A 24337-nucleotide genomic window follows, 5' to 3' on the forward strand; every position below is an offset into this window, starting at 1 on the left:
TTGTAGGAGACAAAGTAACACCCAGCTTGGAATAATAATATGGAGGATGCTGAATGTGAAAACAACTAAGAACTGTATTTATTTGACTGACAGTAACTTAAAGTGCGAGGTTTGTTTAATGAAAAGTAGCTGTGACTTCTGCTTGTGTGTTAAGCACAGGAGTAATTAAGACTGGACTTGAGGCTACTCTTTGGGAAATCAATACGGTCTCGATACCAGATTACATAAACATTGATCTTGTTTCAGAATTAAGCCCCTATATTCCTTATCAACGTAAATTACTAGCAATTGTTGCTATTTCATTCAAGTTATTTAATTGAAAAGTAAATAAGATCAAATTAGAAAACAATGTAAACCTATGAGCAAAGAGGATGGACAAATTTCAAATCTTCAAACTCCCTCTGTGCTAATTGTGGTGGTTTTTGACGCTTTGTCCGCTGTGCAATTACTAACGTCATTGGAATAACAAAAGCTGAATCGTTTCAATTACTGGGTCATAAATAATTAGATATACCCAATATTCATTAACCATAGAAACCAGTAAAAGGTAGCCAACAATCAAAACTTATGTGCAGCCCAATGAATATAATTAAAGTCAATCAATCAAATAAAAGGAATTGCTATTTAACAACTGGAAATTTGACGATGCCCTATAAAAGTTAAGTTTACGACTGAAACTGTTCAGTTAATAAAGCGTCTTCAAGTTGCTTATCAGTAAATCACCACTCTACATGCGCATACAATAGATACTTTTTTCATAAAAGTATAGTATAGCCTACAAAGACATCAGATAAAAGATACATGTTGCCAAAGTAAGTGTGCCTTATTAGAATGCATTTGTAGTAAATGGGATTGAATGGTGTGTCAATGTAGTGTAGCTACATTTACCTATAAATACATGCAATTACGTATACCAGAGTTGGAGAACAGACTCACTCTGGTTACTGACATATCCTTCCCGTTTGGGCGCAGGTCTCAGGAAAACCAGATAAAACCCAAGCAAGGCTCTGAGGGACGTTACTGGTGCAAATATCAGCATTCGTTGTATTATCGTCCTGAGATTAACAACTGTAACGGAAAAACGTTTTAAAACAAATTCTCTTGCTTGCCTGACTCCCAAAAAAGTTAATCAGTGAAATACAGTCATTGGGTAACACACGTTGATAATGTTTTGGCTTAATCTCAATACAAGTGATATTTGCGAAGCCTTCATTATGTTGCAACACCATGCGTGGATATTGAGCTACATACGTAGATCACATCGAAAATTAGGTTTTATATCCAGAATGAATGGAATTGATGGGTAACTGTTTTTGAAAGTCAAAGAATTTTAATCAGTTTCTGAAGGTTCTTTTCGTTTTGCGATACGTGTGGATCGTTGAGTATCAGTGGTGGATTGGTGGCATTGGCATTGAGATCATGGGTGCGTGAGCCGGCCAGAGTGGCCGAGCGGATCTAGGCGCTACAGTCTGGCACCGCGCGACCGCTACGGTCGCTGGTTCGAATCCTGCCTCAGGCATGGATGTGAGTGATGTGCTTAGGTTAGTTAGGTTTAAGTAGTTCTGAGTTCTAGGGGACTGATGACCTCATGTTAAGTCCCATAGTACTTGGAACCATTTGAGCCATTTTTTAAGTAATGTTAGCAACATGCATAAAAAAATCGAAACAATCTGTCGGAGATAGAAGAAGAGTAGGCATTGTTTATGACTTTTCATGTTCTGATTCACTTCTACTCGACTGAACTGTCCTCTATAGATACTTGGAATCACTTAGTTATACAGTGAAGTTCAGTAATCACTGATTAGATAATGGTAGGAATCACATCGTCTACACATCCGAACCAGGATTTAATATCAACAAATAAAGGGTCGTTTATTTAAAAAAAATGTTGCTGGTACTCTTTATACAGAGTGTGCTGAGCACATCTGAGTAGGCAGCCTCAATTCACTCCATTCTACAACTTTGACATGAGATCTGTGCATCAACTCTGAATATCAACACAGTTCCCCTACGGCACGTTGGAAAACAAACTGTAAACATCACATTGGTTATTAGCTTTGATTCAAAATCAAAAAGTATGCTTTTCCTTGAATTAAGTAAGGTGATTACCTAACATGAAACCAGTGCCACCTAGAATATATTTACTTCCAAAAGTACGTAAGCAAGGGTTCACCATTGACTGCTTTATCTTCCAAACTAACTAGTAAATTGGACACCTTTATTAAGAAGAATAAATTAATATCCAACCATCGTATTTCAGACTAATTGGACGTTGTAAATAAGATATAAATTTACCTATTTCACTCAGTAATAAATTAACATTTGCATTTTGTTTTCCAACTTACCAGTAGGAGACCGCGTTGCTACTTTAGCGGAGCCGATGGAAAGGTCTAATACCAACCCTGTTGCACTCAATGACTTGAGACAGGCCGCTCAGACACGATTAACACAAAACTGTGGAATTCTCTCGTAGCCCAGTTTTGGCTGAGATATTCATTTTCCATTTTGAACAACATTTTCTGGAAAAGAAAATCAACCTTTGAGTGCAAATATCAAATACTGGTTGACAAATGTAGATTATGGCTGTCTATGTGAAATGGGTCTACGGGAGAGCTCAACACATTTTCGTACAAATAAAACAGTCAACACAAAAATTTTCGGTTGAGAACGGCGATTGACAACAAAGCTATAAGCTTCCTCGATCTCATCATTGACATCAGAGCACACACATACACATTGTTTCAAAATTTATAGAAAAGCTGAAAGCACAGAGAGTAATATCTTCATACTCAGAACACTCTCTTACACACAAGCATGTAGCTTTCCACTCAGTGGTACGCTATCTTATATCTGTTTCCTTGTCCAAAGAGGATTTCAAATCAGAATGATATACAATAAAATTTACTGCTTTAGCCAATGACAGCAGTCCTGACTTGATTGACATAATCTTGCATAAGAAACAAAAACTGAAAATTGTACCACCCGCTCGCTCCCCCCTCCCCCACACTCTTTACATTTCATCTACTGCCCCTTCCTTTATTTGCAGGAAGTGGTGTACAATAGTTTATCTAGGGCAAGCTCATAGATTGTAACGCACTCCCTGAAATCCTGCAACTATGATTTCCTACAGTGAAGAACACTACTGCTCAGTATATTTTCAGTAGCAAAGGTAAGACCAATTAGTAGCCAACTGTGGGGTACCTAAAATTACTTGTCGCGATTGTGATATGTTTTATATTGGTCTGTGAGGCCGAGGCATAACAAATAACAACTAGGCTGGCTGAACATGAACATTGCTGAAGGTTACAGAATTATGACACACCATTGGCTGAGCATGCAATCAATGAGGGCCACTACTACCAGCTAGCGTCCCATGACCTTCACTTAGCAAACAAAGACTGAATTTGTTGCAAGCACTGGAAATCAACAAACATCTAATCCATAGTACTAATTTAATATTAAGTAATCACACACATGTTAATTCTTCCACCCCTCTAACTTTCCATAATCTGTTCACATTTCCTTTACTTGCTCATTGTCTCTTTTTTCATATTTCCCAGTTTTCCTCTATTTATTCTTTTGTTTTTATTTTGTACTAATTGCCATCCAGTTTGTCTTCTAATTGTTATACTAATTTCATTCTGGCTTGTTTGTTAAGGTAAACTATTATGCAGGGATGGTTTTCGAGTTTACTGTCAATATTTATACTGTTTGCTCTCTTTACCTTTGTTTATTGGTGATCTTTTCATTCTGTAAAATCTGTTACGACAACACTGTCAAAGATGAAATTCACTGTTATGTTTGTGCCTCAATCTAAATGAGTAACATCTTTTCCAATATTGTTTGCAAACATTTTAACTTCTTTGGTGACTATAGTTAGTTCAAGTCTGATGAGGGTCTTGTAAGCTAAAAACTGTTTACCTTGGAAATGTAGTCCTGTGCTTCTGATTTTTCATAACTCACATATTACATAACACAAAATGTAGATGTGTCATTTTAGTAAACCACTCTAAGGTTGTACATTGATTACACAGGTTTGAACCATAGGCTTTTCTCGAATGTTCAGAGAAAACAGTTTGTCCAACATTCATCAAACTTGTTTAGAGTTAACACAACATAAAGGATTATTCATTTAGTGATTAGCATCAAAAGCCAACAATACCATACTTGCTTTTTTTAAGGTCTTTATGCAAGAACATGTATGTACCCATTTCACAGCTTGCCAAGTAGTACCAAAGTATGGGTTCAGTAACCAAGTCATGGGAGTTCTACTACCAGGGAAAAATCAGAAAATATGAAGGCCAATTTGATACCTCTACATGACTAATAGCTCAACTTCAGAAGACTGTCATACTTGTTAATTTCAGTCAAAATTGTATCTCTTGGTAAAGCTGTCATCAGACACGTTACAATTTAAGTAATAAACAAAGAAATCTTCTGTAGGAACTTTGTAGGAAAACTTCACGTACTACTTAACAATAATCATTACTAATCCGAAACTACTCCGAACAAAACTGTTTAGACAAGTATATGACATTACAGTACTATCTGAAACATTTCAACCATGTTCTATGCCTAATAGAGCATTAACTTGTATCAGTGGCAACAACACTAACATTCGTATAGTTACTCATCTATACATTTAATTAGTTATTATACACACAGAACATAGGAAAAATGTTTCCTTTAATTTACATCTATGGTCACAAACTTTTGTAAACAGATAGACGTAAATTAAAGGAAATTTATTCTATATACAGATTACTGTTTTATCGCAGCAATGTCACACCTTGTGCAACATAGGAACATTTGGTATAAAGCACATACCCATTTCCATTTCTATCAGAATGTTCCACAACACATTTTCATATTTAGTATTTGAGCAGGCGCTCAAGAATGGTACTTCATTAAGTCTTTATGTGGATGCAATCCGTCAATCTTGTGTCTTATCGGATATGCCAAGAGGTACATGCCTGCCTTTGGTACGTCAATTATTTCAAAAGATCCAAAGTTTAGGAATAGCCATTTCTTATTTCTTCTTTGAAGGGGCGTCGATTTCGGATGACTCCTTAATAGTACATTCATCCCAACATCGAAGTCCTGTATTACTTGATATTATCGTAGTCCTGTCCTTTTCTTTGACGCCCCCTCAACGACAGCTTAGTCCGAGTTTCTCTAATTTTCTGTTCCCATGACTCATCACTATCGGGAGTTTGCAGTAATCGATATATCCATTCGTTGCTTTCACTTTCCTTTAGCACCAGTTCAGATGTAGTTGCTTTCGTTGGCATATGGGGAAAATTATGATATATATCGTCGAATGCTCATAGGTATTCGATGCATGTCCTTTGTGATGCTAGTATGTTCAGAGCACTTGGTTTAGCTCTCTGCCGACCGAAGTGGCCGTGCGGTTCTAGGCGCTACACTCTGGAGCCGTGCGACCGCTACGGTCGCAGGTTCGAATCCTGCCTCGGGCATGGATGTGTGTGATGTCCTTAGGTTAGTTAGGTTTAGTTAGTTCTAGGCGACTGATGACCTCAGAAGTTAAGTCGCAAACTGCTCAGAGGTATTTGAACCAATTGTTTAGCTCCCTAAACAGATATTTGATGAGATTTGATTGTTGGTAGTACCGTGACGTTAAAATTGGCTTAACATCATTGCCACACAGAAAATTTCATCAGTGGTAGCCTGTGAAATTGGCAGCATTGTCATACAACAATACTGTGGTGTGGTCCCTTAGGACACACCGAAATTACACTCGAAATCAGTTGTAGGTGCCACACACTTCTTTATTACAAATATATTGCTCATTGTACATTCACAGTAACCATAATTACAGCAAAGCTTGTCTTATAGAACACCAAAATCTTTTAAGATATATTCCACATTTAGTTTTCGTTCAACCACTTGCATTAATTTAAACCATGTCCATGGAGCCACAATGAATTCAACATGACTGTCAAATGAACCACACGTACTTGATCACTTAGATGAAAACTCTTTTATCTATCTTTCCAGGTCATCGAAGTTCGGAATGCAATAAACAATAATGTTTTATGGCTTCTTTGGCCAACTCTTCATAATTCAAACACTATATTCATTAAAGCTTGCTCGTAAAATATGACTACATAACTATCCCAGTTAAAAGGTCTGAGTTCAACAAACACCAAAATTTTGAGCAACTCACCAGCTCAGATACCTGTTGACGAATAGTTTTTAACAGATACATATTGTTAAACTAGGATAATAAATCATGGAAACCAACTATATACTTGAAGCCACATCTTGCGTAAGGAAAAGGTCGTATAAGAATTTCAAACAGTTTCTCAGTCACAACGGAATGTAACTGATTTCTTCAGCCATGACTTGAAGGGCTAAAGTTTTGACACAATTGGATTTTCGTAGTACCTCCTGTTGTCGTCATACGTTCAGTATGTGACAATATCTACGTGTCTTTTCAGCACACCTGATTTTTCTGCAGTGACCTCAGACACGCGCGTTCACAATATATCTCTCTCTCCACAATCTCTTGTGTACACACACTCACCATTGTATAGGTTGAGCGTATCTCTGGTGAAATAATACTTCTTGATACATTTTATATGGCATTATTATCCTGTGATTTTGTTTCGACTTCAGATTTTCCATAACGAGAGCCCAACACAGGTCTGTTTTCTGCAATTCTGACATATTGTGACAAATCTACAAGTAATCTTCCCTCTAATCTGGTTTATCCATTAACAAAACGCGAAATTCGGATGAATGTTCATTCACTTTCTCTGATTCACTTAATTCTTGGGATGATTGTGAAAATGCATGTGTGATAGTGTCTCTATCCTTCACGTACACAATTTCAAAGTCATACTACCGAAGTATTAAGGTCCAGCGGGCTGAACAGGAATTAAGCAGTTAACAAGACTGTACGCCTTGTCATTGTAACTTCATGAAGGAGTTGCATGAAAGAAACCGTAGGAAATTCCGTAGCCAAAGTGGCTCCTGTGCATGCTTTAGTAATCGTTACTACTTTCAGTCCTATGATACGTTTCGAGGGTAGTAAGAGATGATCGGTTATTGTTTAAGACATAACATACGACATTTGTGACTACGACTGATACAGTACAGCGGCGAAAGACTAGATATTACTTGACGCAGAGTCTAGGTTTTATTTCATAAAGATGCTACAGTATCTAAAAAGTATAGCTTGGCTTCCTATAATTTTACACGTATTTATGACTGGGAATCACTCAGTAGGCGCCTTCAAAAAGTGAGTTAGACATTACTGTGGGATAATGGGGTTACTGAATGCTCCACTATATCACAATGTGACACCAATACATGTCCGCCCCCCCCCCCCCCCCCCCCCGTAGCTGAGTGGTTAGCGCGAGAGAATGTCAATCCTAAGGGCCCGGGTTCGATTCCCGGCTGAAAAAGATATGTTGTGGATAGAGTTTTGGGTTATCACGCAGGAGGTAGAGGGTTCGATCCTGGATTTGGGAGCATTTTCTTTATTTGCTAATTGCATTCAGACAAAGGAAGAAAGTGGTCAGTGTGATAGAATGTCAATTCTAAGGGACTTGGTTCGATTCCCTGCTGGGTCGGAGATTTTCTTGGCTCAGGGACTCCGAAATGGCGTCAACTAAAGGAACTTGCACCCAGTGAACCCTAGTCACACGACATTTTATTTACCAATAAATGACACTATTTTTCAATACAGTCACCAAGTCTCTGTAAACAATAGTCGGGATGTGTGCAGTCCTAAAGCATCGGCTGCACACCGACCAGTGCAGAGCCGAGAAACGGCATCGAGAATGTGCCGACCCGTGGGCCAATGGAACGAGCAGCCAGTACGTGAAGAGCCTGCAGGAGGACAGAGTTCAGCGCTCCCTGTCAACGCTGACCTAAACAGCCATCCGTCTGTGGTCGGCCCAGTTCAGTCGCAGTTCGAGAGCATCAGTACTGTGTAATAGGAAGACGGCACTTAGCCTGCGTTCTGCGAGTAGTAATAGTGTGTAAAATACACTCCTGGAAATGGAAAAAAGAACACATTGACACCGGTGTGTGAGACCCACCATACTTGCTCCGGACACTGCGAGAGGGCTGTACAAGCAATGATCACACGCACGGCACAGCGGACACACCAGGAACCGCGGTGTTGGCTGTCGAATGGCGCTAGCTGCGCAGCATTTGTGCACCTCCGCCGTCAGTGTCAGCCAGTTTACCGTGGCATACGGAGCTCCATCGCAGTCTGGTAGCATGCCGCGACAGCGTGGACGTGAACCGTATGTGCAGTTGACAGACTTTGAGCGAGGGCGTATAGTGGGCATGCGGGAGGCCGGGTGGATGTACCACCGAATTGCTCAACACGTGGGGCGTGAGGTCTCCACAGTACATCGATGTTGTCGCCAGTGGTGGGCGAAAGGTGCACGTGCCCGTCGACCTGGGACCGGACCGCAGCGACGCACGGATGCACGCCAAGACCGTAGGATCCTACACAGTGCCGTAGGGGACCGCACCGCCACTTCCCAGCAAATTAGGGACACTGTTGCTCCTGGGGTATCGGCGAGGACCATTCGCAACCGTCTCCATGAAGCTGGGCTACGGTCCCGCACACCGTTAGGCCGTCTTCCGCTCACGCCCCAACATCATGCAGCCCGCCTCCAGTGGTGTCGCGACAGGCGTGAATGGAGGGACGAATAGAGACGTGTCGTCTTCAGCGATGAGTGTCGCTTCTGCCTTGGTGCCAATGATGGTCGTATGCGTGTTTGGCGCCGTGCACGTGAGCTCCACAATCAGGACTGCATACGACCGAGGCACACAGGGCAAACACCCGGCATCATGGTGTGGGGAGCGATCTCCTACACTGGCCGTACACCTCTGGTGATCGTCGAGGGGACACTGAATAGTGCACGGTACATCCAAACCGTCATCGAACCCATCGTTCTACCATTCCTAGACGGGCAAGGGAACTTGCTGTTCCAACAGGACAATGCACGTCTGCATGTATCTTGTGCCACCCAACGTGCTCTAGAAGGTGTAAGTCAACTACCCTGGCCAGCAAGATCTCCGGATCTGTCCCCCATTGAGCATGTTTGGGACTGGATGAAGCGTCGTCTCACGCGGTCTGCACGTCCAGCACGAACGCTGGTCCAACTGAGGCGCCAGGTGGAAATGGAATGGCAAGCCGTTCCACAGGACTACATCCAGCATCTCTACGTTCGTCTCCATGGGAGAATAGCAGCCTGCATTTCTGGGAAAAGTGGATATACACTGTACTAGTGCCGACATTGTACATGCTCTGTTGCCTGTGTCTATGTGCCTGTGGTTCTGTCAGTGTGATCATGTGATGTATCTGACCCCAGGAATGTGTCAATAAAGTTTCCCCTTCCCTACAATGAATTCACAGTGTTCTTATTTCAGTTTCCAGGAGTGTACTTGCATGTCGTGTGATAAAGGTTGGACATCAAACCACCTCATAGTGAGAAGTTAAGATACCTTCATTTCCTTTTTAGAAATAATGTGTCCTATTAATTAAGGAACTGTAATTTTCAGATCTTTTTGGATTCCTACCATCGGCCACTGCAACTTCTCTCCTTCCTCGCCCGTTTCTGTGTTGACTCCCACACTAGGCAAAACAACAGAATGTTGTAGAAATCGTGCAGTTCATTGACCGTAAACATTCGCCCCCTGACCACGGAGCCAGTGGACAATGCGAATTGGCATTAACGGCTGTGGGCTTTGCTATACACGCTGCATACACAACTGCTTTATAGTCGAAGAAAATATCAGGTACGGCGTTCACAGTTCATGGTGTAACTTTGAATTAATCCCATGAGGCGAGAAGACTCTTTCTTCAATGCACGTATGGAATGATGGTCCCACACCTCATCGCCCGTAATGAGGCAGAGTAGGAAATGACTTCCTTCCATGGTGTAATGCTCAAGGAAGTGCAGGTACACCACAATCGTCGAGGCTTTGTGGGAAGGTGACAATGATTGCGGAACCCGGCATAAGTACAAATTCCTACGTCGCAGACGATGGAATGAGCGTTGCTTATTAAGGTGCACATCAGATGTATAGTCACTCAGCGGTTTTTCGAATCACTTCCCCGTTTTCCCAGACAGTACCTTCTGTGGTCGACGAGGGTGCTCTTCCTTCTCCATCAGTACTGGCACCTACTCACTGTTGGACGGGACATTGCATTTCGTCCACGTATTGTCTGAATTCCACGCTGAATCTGTGTGCAATTTAGACGTTTCGCCTGCACACCAGTCACTCGAAAGACCTACTTCGACGTAAGGAGTACCCTTTCCAGTTGCTGTGCCGTTCCACTCTCACACTGCGCATCACCTGTTACCTGTAATGCAGCGCAACTGTATCTGCACGAAACTCAAAACATTAAGTCGCTTCTGACAATGCGCCACTTCTTTCTCACAACGGTCTTAGCGTGAGACCACATGCGTGACTTACTTTCTACTGCCTCAGGACGATAAGGAAGCTAAATTCTAATGTGAGAACCTTTCAAAAGGAGGATGGCATCTTTTTTGTATCGTATCGCATCTGCACTTTAATTATTACCAAATTCAACTGAACAACGTGTGAATAATTAATCTTAGACTTTAGATGATTAAAAGCGCTCATTTGTTGTTCTTCTTCAGCATTGTTCTCCATGCGCTTGCGTATGTATTCTCGGTCTTTTCGAGACAGCTACTGGATGCAAGTAAAGCGCATTTAGTGATCTTGCATAGTGGTCCCATCATGAAATGAAATTAAATGTCCTGTGGTTAGGACCTCCCGTCGGATAGACCGGTCGCCTGGTGCAAGTTTCTTTAGTTCACGCCACTGCGGCGACTTGCGTGTCAGTGGAGATGATCTGATGATAATGAAGACAACACAACACCCAGTCCCTGAGCGAAGAAAATCTCCGACCCACCCGGGAATCGAGCCCGGGCCCGTTTACACGGCATTCGGCCGAGCTGATCACTCAGCTATCGAGACGGACATATACTTCGAAGACTATACACAGTATAGCAAAATTATAGCTTATATTTGCCAGTATAGCTTTAGCAAATACGTTTTACGCAAATCCGAATTCCACTGCGTTGTGATTCAGACGAGATTGATTTGTAACCATGACAACGTAATAATAGACACTTAACCTTTATTTTCCAACAAGTGTTGTCATCGGCATAGTGGCTGTGGAGCCACGTATGGTACGGCGCGGGCCAGGTTAGAGAGCAAAGTTTGATTCTGCTGTCGCAGTAGGGCGCGCCACGCATCGAGTGCAACCGACACAGCGCAAGAGCCACGCATCGCTGGTCTACGTCGAATGACGTCTCAATATTACCCGAAAAAGTGATTCTTGGTTGAAAATTGTAAATGTAATTAAAAACGTGAAACATAATTACATTATTTTTAGGATACTGAGTGTGGAAACATAAGTACACAGATTTTGATGATAATGACTGTGCTTACCTCAATTACAACTTCATTAAGGATTGCTTAACGAAGTATTCGAACTAGTGGCATTCTTAGAGAATCTTGTTGGTTGACATAAGAGAAAAATTACCTCGTTAGTCAGCTGCATGATCGACAGATCATATCGCAGATGCCCGACACGTACGTGGTTGAAGTCTACGCATAAGTGTCACTCTTCTCTTTTGAGCGACGAATAATTTTTGCCGAAGCGAGTAGTAACAGAAGAAAACCACTGGGGATCACCGGCTTGCTCCTCAGTTGGCAGACCGATGAAGGAGGGTGTAAGTAGGCTGTTTAGGTTTTTTTATTGGTAACGCCGCCGCCACGCAGCGCTCTGTATAAAAATCACTGGCTGTGCCGTGTGCAGTCTGTGGCTGGTTTGCATTGTTGTCTGCCATTGTAGCGTTGGGCTGTTGGCGTAGCGTTGCGCAGTTGGAGGTGAGCCGCCAGCAGTAGTGGAGAGAAATGGCGGAGTTTTGTAATTTGTAAGACTGGATGTCATAAACTACCATATATATTTTGACTATTAAGGTAAATACACTGTTTGTTCTCTATTAAAATCTTTTATTTGCTAACTATGCCTGTCAGTAGTTAGTGCCTTCAGTAGTTTGAATCTTTTATTTAGCTGGCAGTAGTGGTGCTCGCTGTATTGCAGTAGCTTGAGTAACGAAGATTTTTGTGAGGTAAGTGATTTGTGAAACGTATAGGTTAATGTTAGTCAGGGCCATTCTTTGGTAGGGATTTTTGGAAGTCAGATTGCGTTGCGCTAAAAATATTGTGTGTCAGTTTAAGCACAGTCTTGTATAAATTTTTCTAAGGGGACGTTTCAAGGGAAGTGCACGACCACAATCTGTCGACCTACCTTAATTCGCGCTTCCTGTCCTGTCGCGTTCGACATAACAGAACATTGTTACACGCGTACCTTACGCACGCATTCATAGCTAGCTCGTGTCGTCTGGAATTTCCACTATCTGTTCAGCACGGACCTACATTACAGGAGTAAATGTTTGACACGACTAAAGACTAAACTGATTTATGTTTAACTTGTTAGAGATGTATTTTTATTTAGATACTGATCCAAATGCCTTGGTTTTTTACTCTTTTCTGTAGGATAATTCGGTATCATTTTCAGCTTTGGGAGGACTGTTTCACGAAGAAGTCAGCTAATATACTTTCTGTACGACGTGGGGGACGCTACTGAGTTCTTAATATTACGTCTATGGCGTACACATTGTACCCGTCGTGATACTGAGCAGAGTTCGTCATTCCTACCTCATACATAACATTTTTCCGACTGGTGGTTGGCCACAACTAGCAGCATGTTAATGGAATTTAGTATAGATGAAATGTCATTGACATTCAGCAAGGAACGCAATGGTGTAAGGTGTCAGGCAAATCCAACACCTTCCAATAAAACCCTAACATGATAAGCAAATCCAGTAGTATGTCACATAGCTCCGAATAAATCGTGACATTAAATTAACCAAAGTAATACGAGTAACGAGTGAGCAAATGGAATACCACAGACTAACACAAGAATGCCTAAATGCGTGTCGTACCTTCCCACCATGAGACCGACGCAGTTCCGAGGGTAGAAATGAGAACAGAAGCCTAGAGCAGAACCGTGTTAAGCTAGAAGGCCCTACGATAAGGGACGGACTGGACACCCACGTCGCCAGCCTACCTCTAAGACTAAAGACTAACACCCGCACGTTTTAGCGTGAGACTTTTTCGCGTCTCTGTTACGTCAAGGACCATCCCCCCCCCCCCCCCCCAACCCATGTTAAAAGCTAGAGCCCTCCAGAGAAACAGTATAGATCTTACGATAACACAAAAAGGGCCACTACCACCCGCAAGTTTTAGCGTGAGACTTTTTCGCGTGCCCCCAGCCCATGTTAAAAGATAAAAGATAGAGCCCTCCAGAAAAACAGTATAGATCTTACGATAACGTAAAAGGACCACACCAGCTGCAGGTTTTAGCGTGAGACTTTTTAGCGTCCCTGTTACTTTGCAAACTTTAAAACATTGCTCCACCACGAAAAGTATAACGTTTCTCATTGGATAGACAGAACTTTTGAAGGCGGAGCTTAAGGTTAACATTGAGACCCTGATTGGTTAGATGAAAACACAGCCAGATAGTTTTTTTAAACCGTCTTCGGTAAATTGTAGTAAGGAGAAGTTGGAAGAGAGTTGCTTCCGAGATGGCGATGTGAGCGGAGCTGTGCTGCCCGCCGCTGGATGGCTGGTGCGCCGGCCATTGTCGCCCTGACTCTGCCTAAACACCGACAAGGTAATGAACGCACGCGATGCCGCGTTTTTGAGCGCATAAGGCTTCACTCAGAACTGCAGAAGTCTCATCTGTTACACCCCCTTTTTTGCGTAATACTAGTGTCGATCGTTAATTAAAACTCATGGTGTTGACATTTGCCACTTGAAGAACAGATCTGAAATGCGATGATTTTTCTTTTACATAGTTATTGAGAAGCCACATCAGCCACTGTAATTTACGACAAGTTAGATAAGTAATTAAAGATAATTGAGGGTCACTGTAGACCATTTTGATAGTTTTCTCTTTTGTGAAACTTAAATTAAACCTAGATTATAGATGTGATATGGCATAGGTCATCCTTCGATCGATTATAGAACTTGGAAACCCATTCAGGGAATATTCGTTCACATTTTTGTTGAACGCAGTTGGTTTTTACCATCCTGTATTAAAACATCTCCTTTTATCAATAGTCCAATTTATAAACAATGTTTTGTGAGTAGAATAAAATTTCCAATGGTAAACTTAACTGCTTTTTCGACGTTATTTTACCAGCTAACTAAAAATAGGAAAGCCTTGAACCCCTTCCACTAAATTTAGTTAGTATTAAGATTCTTTTACAGGGAGTGCAGTGGATCTGACGCTGAGGTCATTAAGTATTTGGTTATATCATCGCTAGTCTCACTGAACTCTTCTGAATTCTACATGTCATGTGTGGTCTGGCGTCTCCTTACCAGCAACAGGCCCCAGGTTCAAACTAGTTAATTCCCTAAAAAACACGCTCAGAGCGTCGTTGCGCGAAAGTGGTAGGGAGACACGATATAGAACAAACAGACGCCACCATGAATGTTTAGAATGGAGCAAAGACTAGATCCCAGGGTACACCAGTGTGCACACGGTTCCGTAGTGACCTCTCTGACCCACAGACGACTTGCTACCTGTTTTTCAAATAGCCTGTTGAGAAATATTATTGTGCTGTTTGCGAAATATTCCTGTTACACTTTTATAAGTAAACTTTCGATGTCGGTAGTTTCAAAAGATTGACACAAATGAATTAGTGTTACATAGGTCGCTGTACGCCTGTCCACGCATGTTTCATGACACCTGTTACTTAGATTAATACAGTTGTTGCGCTATCGTGGTTTTGGAAAAGAGAATAATATTTATTTCGGGTGTTGCAGTTTTTAAGGTATTCCGTCTGCTATTCATGGTCAGTGTACGCCAAGGCTTGAGCTACTTTGCTTGGAACGTAGTTCTATAGAGAGCAAACGGTGATAACATCCTGAACTGGCCACCAAGCCGTCTGTGTATGAAGCTCTTTTATCACATGCTGTAACATTACACAGAGCGACAGTCGTGTATTTCGGAATTCTCACTCGGTGCTGAGGACTTGGTTCGTGAGGACTCGGGCTCGTTTCTGGTTTCTGGTTGCTGTGCGGATCTCATCCAGTGCGCTGCAGCCGGCTGACTGCTCTTAGCTCCAGCATCTCGTGCTACCGCAGTACAGCCGGTTTGGTTCTTAACTTGCACGGCTTTGCTATTGTAAGCAAGTAGCCACATGAAACTTTTTACGTCGTGGCCCTCTGTTTCCGATAAATAATGGTAGAAATCTGCAGAACTGAAATTTGAATAATAAGATATGGATTTGTCCCCACTGTCCATGAACATCAAGGATAATCATGAAGCAGATGATGAAAAATGTTGTATGGGTAGCAAAGACTACGACATGTGAAGCAAATTCTTGTAATATTAGTCTAACCTCACGACATGTAAAGGTAGCCGTTACCACAATCGGATACAAATCTTACTATCCACTGATCAGGTGGTGGGTTACAGATCCCTTGATCACGTAGTTACATTAGAAAATTTAAATAGAAAAATAGATATGGTGAAGTGAGATACAGCGGAAATTGGTAAAAAATGTGGCAAGATGAAAAGGACTTTCGGTCATGACAGTAAAAGACTTACAAATAGAAAATTAGATCAGGATAATGCTGGAGTAGGTCTGATAATGAATAAGATAATAGGAATGTGGGTAAGCTGCAATGAACAACGCTGTGGAAGCATTATTATAGTCAATTCCCACCACAACACTATAAGATTAAACGTCTTCTAGTTCCGCAAATGACGAAGAGGAACTTGTATTTGATGAGATAAAAAATTATTTAGATAGTTAAAGGAGACGTTATTTTAATTTCGAGGGCAACTGAAATTCGATACTAAGAGAAAGACACAACGGACAGATAGTATAGGAGCATGCAATGGGGAGAGGAATGAATTGGGAAGTCCCTGTTACAGTTTTCACATGCCTAATTTCCGCAGCTCGTGGTCTCGCGGTAGCGTTCTTGCCTCCTGAGCACGGGGTCCTGGATTCCCAGCGGGGTCACGGATTTTCACCTGCACCGAGATGACTGGGTGTTGCTGTCTCATCACAATCATTCATCCCCATTACGGTCGGAGGAAGGCAATGGCGAACCACCTCCATTGGGACCGTGCCTAGTACGGTGGCGCGGGTCTAAAAAAATGGTTCAAATGGATCTGAGCACTATGGGACTCAACTGCTGAGGTCATTAGTCCCCTAGAACAGAACTAGTTAAACCTAACTAGCCTAAGGACATCTTACACATCCATGCCCGAGGCAGGATTCGAACCTGCGACCGTAGCGGCCTCGCAGTTCCAGAATGAAGCGCCTAGAATCGCACGGCCACTTCGTCCCTGAAATTTGATAGAGACACTATTCACTGAACGTTCCTTATGGAATATCAGGCAATGATTGACCGAAACATACAGAAGGAATACAACTGAAGGAGGGAGGATAGCTATGAGAGATGAAATAGTGAAGACAGCGAAGGATCATATAGGCAAAAAGACAAGGCTCTGTTGCACACTGAATCTGAATGACGAAAAGAGGAAATATATACTGGCTCTTACTAAATTAGCAGTTAACCCATGATGTTACTTCTATGAAAACAATTTTGATTTGAGCATAGTCGTGAGTTATGTAAAGGGCATCGGAAGATGTTTCGTCTTTCGAAAGATTTCCATTGAAAGGAAACAGTAGCAAAACTAACGGGAATCGAGCAAAAGTTCAAATGATAATAAAGTAAACTGATCTTAAGTAAAAGGAAACGGTCCAAGTCTAATTAAGGAAAATTGTACCAAGTACTAGTAGTGTTTATAAAGAAAATTAACCATTGGTGTTTACTTCACTTGACGTGTAATTTCAGTTTTTGTGCATAGGACACTAGAAAGTAGTACACTTCGGTATACCAATGGTTCGGCATCAATAACACAGGAGTGTTAAAACGTTTTGGCAATAACTGACTGTCAGTAACACTCACTACATGTACATTAAACCAGAAAACTAATGATCATTCCAAGAAAATGATTATTAATGGTGGAGGATTAGTAACTTAGACACCACGTTCTTTTATCAGCTTAATTATTGGAAGATACTGCCATTGAAATGGTTTTTAGATGGTAATATTATCTGTTCTGATCAGTTTTTGTTTTCTTACGGAACCTTTACTCCTTTATACTAGACAAAACAAAGGTAAACGTACTGTCTCTGAATCTGTAGCAGTTTGAGTTTTAGTAGCCAGTTTCTTGTTGTAGTGCACAGACGTTATAACATGATAACTGCACTTCATCAGTATTACAAATGTTATATGTGAGGTACAACTGGCATAACAGCTAACATGCCAATCAGGAAAATAATATTTTAGTAGAATCAAATCAAGGCTAAACATTTTAGTTAAGACACAGTAGAAAAAATACCTTTTAACAATACACATATGAAAATATAACCTCTATTATTTACAAATGTGTACATTAATCATCCCTAATGGTCATCCTTCAGATTTAGTAGACGCTAGTTATTCAGAATAATCATTGTTTTATTCATGTAACTTTAATACTGTACAGCGATTTCAGGAAGATCATCATTAAGCAAAGCATTTTAGTTCTTCCCTTGGAAAATGCACTTTATTATATTTTAGCTATCCTTCTATGAAAAACGCATGAAATACTTCAGAAACAAGATTCACTGTATTTAAAGAAATCTACTACTTCACAAATGTTATTAAATATTTTTACAGTTTAGTGAAATAGGATACTCGGAAATTTCGGAGCACTAGGAGTGGGGCACTATATAAGTAAATTCCTAAATGGGTGCTCAACGCAAAATTTGCAGAATTCAATGTATTATTGAATAAGAAACCACATAAATGGTCCACGCAATTATTCAGTACTTAACTATTTGAGACTAAGGTGTTTGTTGTGTCGATTTCCTGTCTGTACTCAACGAGGCGGCAAAAGTATTCTTACCGTACGACAAGTTCTAAAAATTCTCTTCGTCGCAATTTCATAGCGCAAAGCTAACAAATGTACGCTATGAATAACGACCAAAATTTCTTCCACTGCCGTGGCTATATTAAATAGTCTTTCTGCTCTTCTTGCCTTATTCAGCACAAAAGATGCCAACAGATTTACATCCTAGCCACCAACTACCTCGTGCCACAAAAAAGCCTCGCGGTTCGACAATCGAATCCACCTTTCCTCTTCGCACCAAGCCAGTTTCGTTCGGAGGGACTTCCATCTGCATTTTGCACCTTCACAGTCCTACGTTCTCTAGGCATGAACAAGTACCACAATCATAGTTTTAACATTTCAATACTCGTAGAAGCCATCACCCTTAAACTTGCATCCATGGATTAGTTACAGAGACATAAATAATAAATAAAACATATACATAGATGTAACATCAAAGAGATTGGTGATACATAACTCATATCAAATAACAGCAGACGAAGAATGTAAACAAGACAGGTATAGGCAACATCGATAATAGTGTTTCTGGGTACCCACGACGTTGTATTTCAACAGTTCCAGCCATCAGTGCATGTCGCTTATACTGTGCTGAACTACCTCAGCACAGAGGGAGGGTATTCGACTATTGCCTCGCCAACAAGTCTTGTAGATCTCTCACCAAATGAAAGCATCTGGTCAAGGGCTTGCCAAGGAATTCGCACGCCACCACGCGCAGGCCACGACAACGATGGTTCTGGAGCAAAGCTGAGGCCGCACAGAATAACACAACCTTATCTGCCCTCCAACCTCAGTTCGACTCGGTCCATAGCTCCGTTCGAACCGTTGTTGCTGTCTCAGATGGCAGCACTGTGGGCTAACCTGCGTAAAATTGCATTATTTGCTACCCCTCCCAGTACTGGTTTCTCAATGTGCTGCAGCGTATTATTCACAGATTTAGAGAAAGCTTTTGACAATGTTGACTGGAAAATACTTTGAAATTCTGAAGGTAATAGGGATAAAATACAGCAAGCGAAAGGTTACCCACAACTTATACCGAAACAGACTATAGTTATAAAAGTCGAAGGACATTGAGATCTAGAACAACTAACGCGATTAATTTAGGGAAAGAACGTGGAAGGGTGGCCCAAGTTGATGTGTCATTTATCATTCACAAACAATTATTTTTATTTAATAGCAAGTCAATCATGACTCAAATGGCCGTTACCAAGTTTCTTGCGAAATACGTACAAATAGTTAAGATTTTTAAATTAAATTCACTGGGTATATGGACATTTGTATTATACGTGAAATTACAAATAGTACTCAAAATGTCAACTGTCCAACAAAATGGTGGTTCGACTGGAAACTGACTACGCAACTACATCACAACTGTTGGCTAATCACGCAATGGGACTTGAATGAAAGTTCAACGAACATTAAATGAAAACATGAAAATGCGTACATCTCCCCTGGTTATTCTAGTCTTATATAGACAAGATACAGCCAAGGCGGCCAAATGTTACCTACATATAACACCGGAGCAAAGGTAGTATTTTACTCATTGGCCACAAGGCTGTTCCACAAAAATCAACTTAATCAAAGTACCGGACCCCTAAAACACAATTAAAATGTAGACAATCAGGCCCTTTATGTTTTAAAGGAATCAAAACTCAGTGCTCAGTTCGTCCAACGACTTTGGTCACACGCCCACAAGGGCCTTAGAATAACAGAATTACTCAGTCATTCACGCGATGATCCCGCGTTGCATGATACCAAAAGAATAACAGCAACTACTTAACTTGAGGCTGGAACAGGTGATCAGCAGAATTGCGTGTGACCTGACAATACGTGGACATCGCGTGATTAGGGTAAACCTCCAAAGCAGAAGGAAAACGGGTCCGTGTCCTGGACCAACAGAACAGCAATGCGGCAACCGCTGCCTATACAAGGCTGTCAACATTTACCAAAGAACAAACAGCACAGCATGTTAGATAAAAATTAACACAGTAATACTTAAAGGGGCAATTGAAATTTCAACTATTAAAACTTCAATATGGGAGCGGGCCGCTCATAACATTAATAGTTAACCTTCCCAGCAATAAAAAGAAGCAATGCAAGAGTCCATTTAAGAGAATAATTAGTTAATGATTCATACCAGATTAAAAATTGAAGTTGTATCTGTACTGGGGCTCCTTTAGGGCTAATACCCACTGTAACTGGGATACGCACCAAATGGTCGAAGGCCAGTTAAACTGTACACCTCCAACCCGAAGGTCTCCTCAACACGGGGTAACAAAGTGCGTAAATACAAGCGAGCACGCTCACAGATGACCCAGACGTGCGTACCATTACGCTGAATGCACACTACTTTAGTTTCAGGCCGAGTCCACTAACTCGCCCCAGGAAGGGCCATGAGGTCTACAACAAATAGAAATTACAAACAACAGTATCAAATACTCAGTCACAACAAGCCACGATTTCAAGATTAATATGGCAAAATACTAGCTTCGCGCATGCAAGAGTCTCCAGTTACACACATGACCCCAAAGGGGTCATCGAAGGGTATAAAGAAACGGATTCCTGGCTAGTACAGTAACAGTCCTCGTAGATAGTTTCAAACAAATGCCAAGAAGGCTAATAGTTTCAGGACTCCATGTAGGCCCCGGAACATACATACTAACAAGTTGTTCACGGCGTATTTAGCACACCACAGTTGATTGTCGCACGTCGTGACCAGGTTGCCCGCAATGAGAGCCGCTCCTTGCCCACTAAACCCGCTGGTATCAACCGTCAACGCTGCAGGGAAACGCGGCCCCCCAGAGCCCTACGGCCAGTAGTGTTATCTCGCAGCAGCAGTGAGGACGACGAGTGCTGAGGCTCGCCCGCCCGTCTCCGCGCCAGACAAACCACTCGCCCCCACACAGTCCCAGAGGGAACGTATTATCCAGCAAAGATTCTACGAGAGCTAAAGTTGATGGAACGCGCGACCCAGTCCCGCCAGCAACATCGCGCGTCCTCACGGAAGCTGCAGGGGCATAAAAGAGTGAAAGGGAATCGAAGACAGAGCTGTTATTTGATCAGCACATTGAGCAAGCAGTAAAGAGAATTAATGGTTAGGGAGAAGAAACAAGACTCTAATGTTTACTGACCACAGAGCAACAGACTTGGAACAACAGTTCAATGGAATCGACTGTGTCTGGAAAAGAGGTTATGAGATGAATATCAACAAAACTAAACAAGAGCAATGGAATGCAGTCTCATTAAATCAGCAGAAGCTTAGTTTATTAGATTAGGAAGTAGTAGATGAACTAGCAATGTGGGAAGAAAAACGAAAGATAGGAGAAAGAGGATATAAGACTACGACGGGCAGTAGCAGGAAAAGCGATTCTCAGAAAAAGAAATTTTTTAATCTCAAATATAAAACTGATTTTAGGAAATATTTCCTCCATGAATTTTTCTGGGGTGTAATCTTGTCCATATGTGAAACGTTGCACAGTAACATTTCAGAAAACAAGAGAAAAGAAGCTTCTTGCTAGTCACGGTTCCCGAATTCCAACAATAATCCTGCTTGTGATGTACAGCACCTTTTCACTGCGTCTGCTGCAAGAGTGCGTTGAGCATCTCCATAAAGCTTTCGCTCTAAATATACGGACTCGAGGCGAAATGCGCAACTCCAAGATCTAACGACCCAAGATTAAGCCTGGATGTAGATAGTAAGAGCCATTTTACACAGCGTGCGCTGTGAAGTGTTGGATATCATCTAAGTCTTAAAACAAGACATACCTGATTGTTATAGAAGTCCACAATACCATCGAGCATTTTCGGGTTTTGTATTTCCCTAATTGGTTTGTAAATTACAAGAAAGTGTTTATACAGGGTGTTTCAAAAATGACCGGTATATTTGAAACGGCAATAAAAACTAAACGAGCAGCGATAGAAATACACCGTTTGTTGCAATATGCTTGGGACAACAGTACATTTTCAGGCGGACAAACTTTCGAAATTACAGTAGTTATAATTGTCAACAACAGATGGCGCTGCGGTCTGGGAAACTCTATAGTACGATATTTTCCACATATCCACCATGCGTAGCAATAATATGGCGTAGTCTCTGAATGAAATTACCCGAAACCTTTGACAACGTGTCTGGCGGAATGGCTTCACATGTAGATGAGATGTACTGCTTCATCTGTTCAATTGTTTCTGGATTCTGGCGGTACACCTGGTCTTTCAAGTGTCCCCACAGAAAGAAGTCACAGGGGTTCATGTCTGCAACCTACATCCTTCTCAATCTGTTTGGTGTATTCATCTCTTGGGCTTCCTCTACGATTTTTACCCTCCACGCTGCCCTCCAATACTAAATTGGTGCTGCCTTGATGCCTCAGAATATCTCCTATCAACCGATCCCTTCTTTTAGACAAGTTGTGGCACAGATTTATCTTCTCCCCAATACTATTCAATACCTCTTTCATGTGTCAAATTCCAGAAACTGCGATTTTTAAGTTATTTTATAATTTTTCACTCTTAGATTTTTCTATTCATTAAACATACTATTTTATGTATGTTTTTCCCATGAATAAAAACAGTTGTTTTCATTACGATTCAAATGACAATCGGGGTTCCAGAACATTCTGGAAGTTATAAATACCCCCAATATCCTTTATTGACGACATACAGTAACTATCATTGTTTGGAAAGTAGAAGACGAGGTACTGGCGGAACTAATGCTTTGAGGAGGGGGCATGAGTCGTGCTTGGGTAGCTCAGATTGTAGAGCACTTGCCCGCGAAAGCCAAAGTTTCTGAGTTCGAGTCTCGGTCCGTCACACAGATTTAATCTGACTGGAAGTTAAATAAAGAACTGTTGTAAGATAAGGCCTGTCTTTTATATTTCTGATTATGCTTGGGCTTTAAGTTATTGGCCTTCAGCCGATTTTAAATTAAAGTGGTTTTCAGCCAGTAATTAAGTCCCAAAAGCTAAAGTTGTGTGTTTAAAAAAATTTTTTGGGCTCTTGTAATGTTTGATCAAATAATAAAGTTGTATGTTCGAGTGTAGCTGACATCCACTTATGCTTCCCCTTCCCACAATTAAAAGTACCTTTCGTGTCCTACGGGTTAAGCAAGGCGTTTCAATGACTTGCAGCCTTTGGATAGATGATAAACGTTTTAATTTGTATATAAACACAATAGTAATTAATTTTTATACATTTTGATTTTAATTTACCAGACTAGAATCGAACACATGGTCATCATAATTGGTTCTTTCGCAGATTCATGAAACAGTACATAATACAACCTATAGGCTACGTTTTACAGTAATTAAAATGTGTTTGTAATTTTGGGCTGGACTGTTTAGTATATACTTATATTTTATACTGAAGCCTTCATAGTAATTTTTGCAGATTATATGATTTTAGTACAATTTGATATTGAAATGAGAGTAATCGTGCTTTATAATTTCAGTGACATATTTTACTATCAAATATGTCAAAATAATCAAAGTTACCTTATATTGCGTATTTTTTCTTTGGTTTAGCCAGTGTTGATGATAACACGTATTGTTAGTAAGTATATAAAATATAGTTGTATTAAAGTCAAATGTGTGAATATAATTAGTATAAAGTGTATTATGTTTCGTTTTAAATGTTGTTTCTGTTAAAGTTTACAGTGGGCTGACCATGCACTTGCGTTGGCAATGCCTATGAAAGTATGATTCACAGCGAATGTGTTATTACTTTCGACAATAAAAACTGATCACTTATCTTCACCTATCCGCCTCCCTAGCTCAATGATTTAGATTTAGTCAAAAGAAAGATGAAACATTGATTCACAATTCAGTTGTTTCGCTATCGTAAATTTCCCCTATCACTCGTTGTAAAGTTTTGCCGTTGTTTCATTTCTGGACTAATATAATTATAAAATTTCCTGAAAGTGCATGAATTATTACTGTAGACAATAAAACTGGAAAAAGGAGTTTCTTGTTTGAGTCAAAACTACTTAAAGAACTTCAGCGATAGAAAGGCTGAAAATGTCAACAAGCCATCTCCTAGACAAAGCTCCTGAAGGTATAAGTCTTGTTAATTATTCGTTGGATGTTCTCTTCTTCATAATTTAGATGATAGCGGAATATTAGCAGCTACATCTCTAGAGACACAGTCACAGATAAACATTTCATCATACTGATTATCAGAAATAGTACACTGCAAGCGACAAAAGGAGAAAGTCGTGCGAGAAACTAACCACTAGTATCTGGTCCATGGCTAATTTACATTCTCAGTTTATGGTTTTGT

This window comes from Schistocerca gregaria, chromosome 8 (assembly GCF_023897955.1).
Source record: "Schistocerca gregaria isolate iqSchGreg1 chromosome 8, iqSchGreg1.2, whole genome shotgun sequence".
Lineage (NCBI taxonomy): Eukaryota > Metazoa > Arthropoda > Insecta > Orthoptera > Acrididae > Schistocerca > Schistocerca gregaria.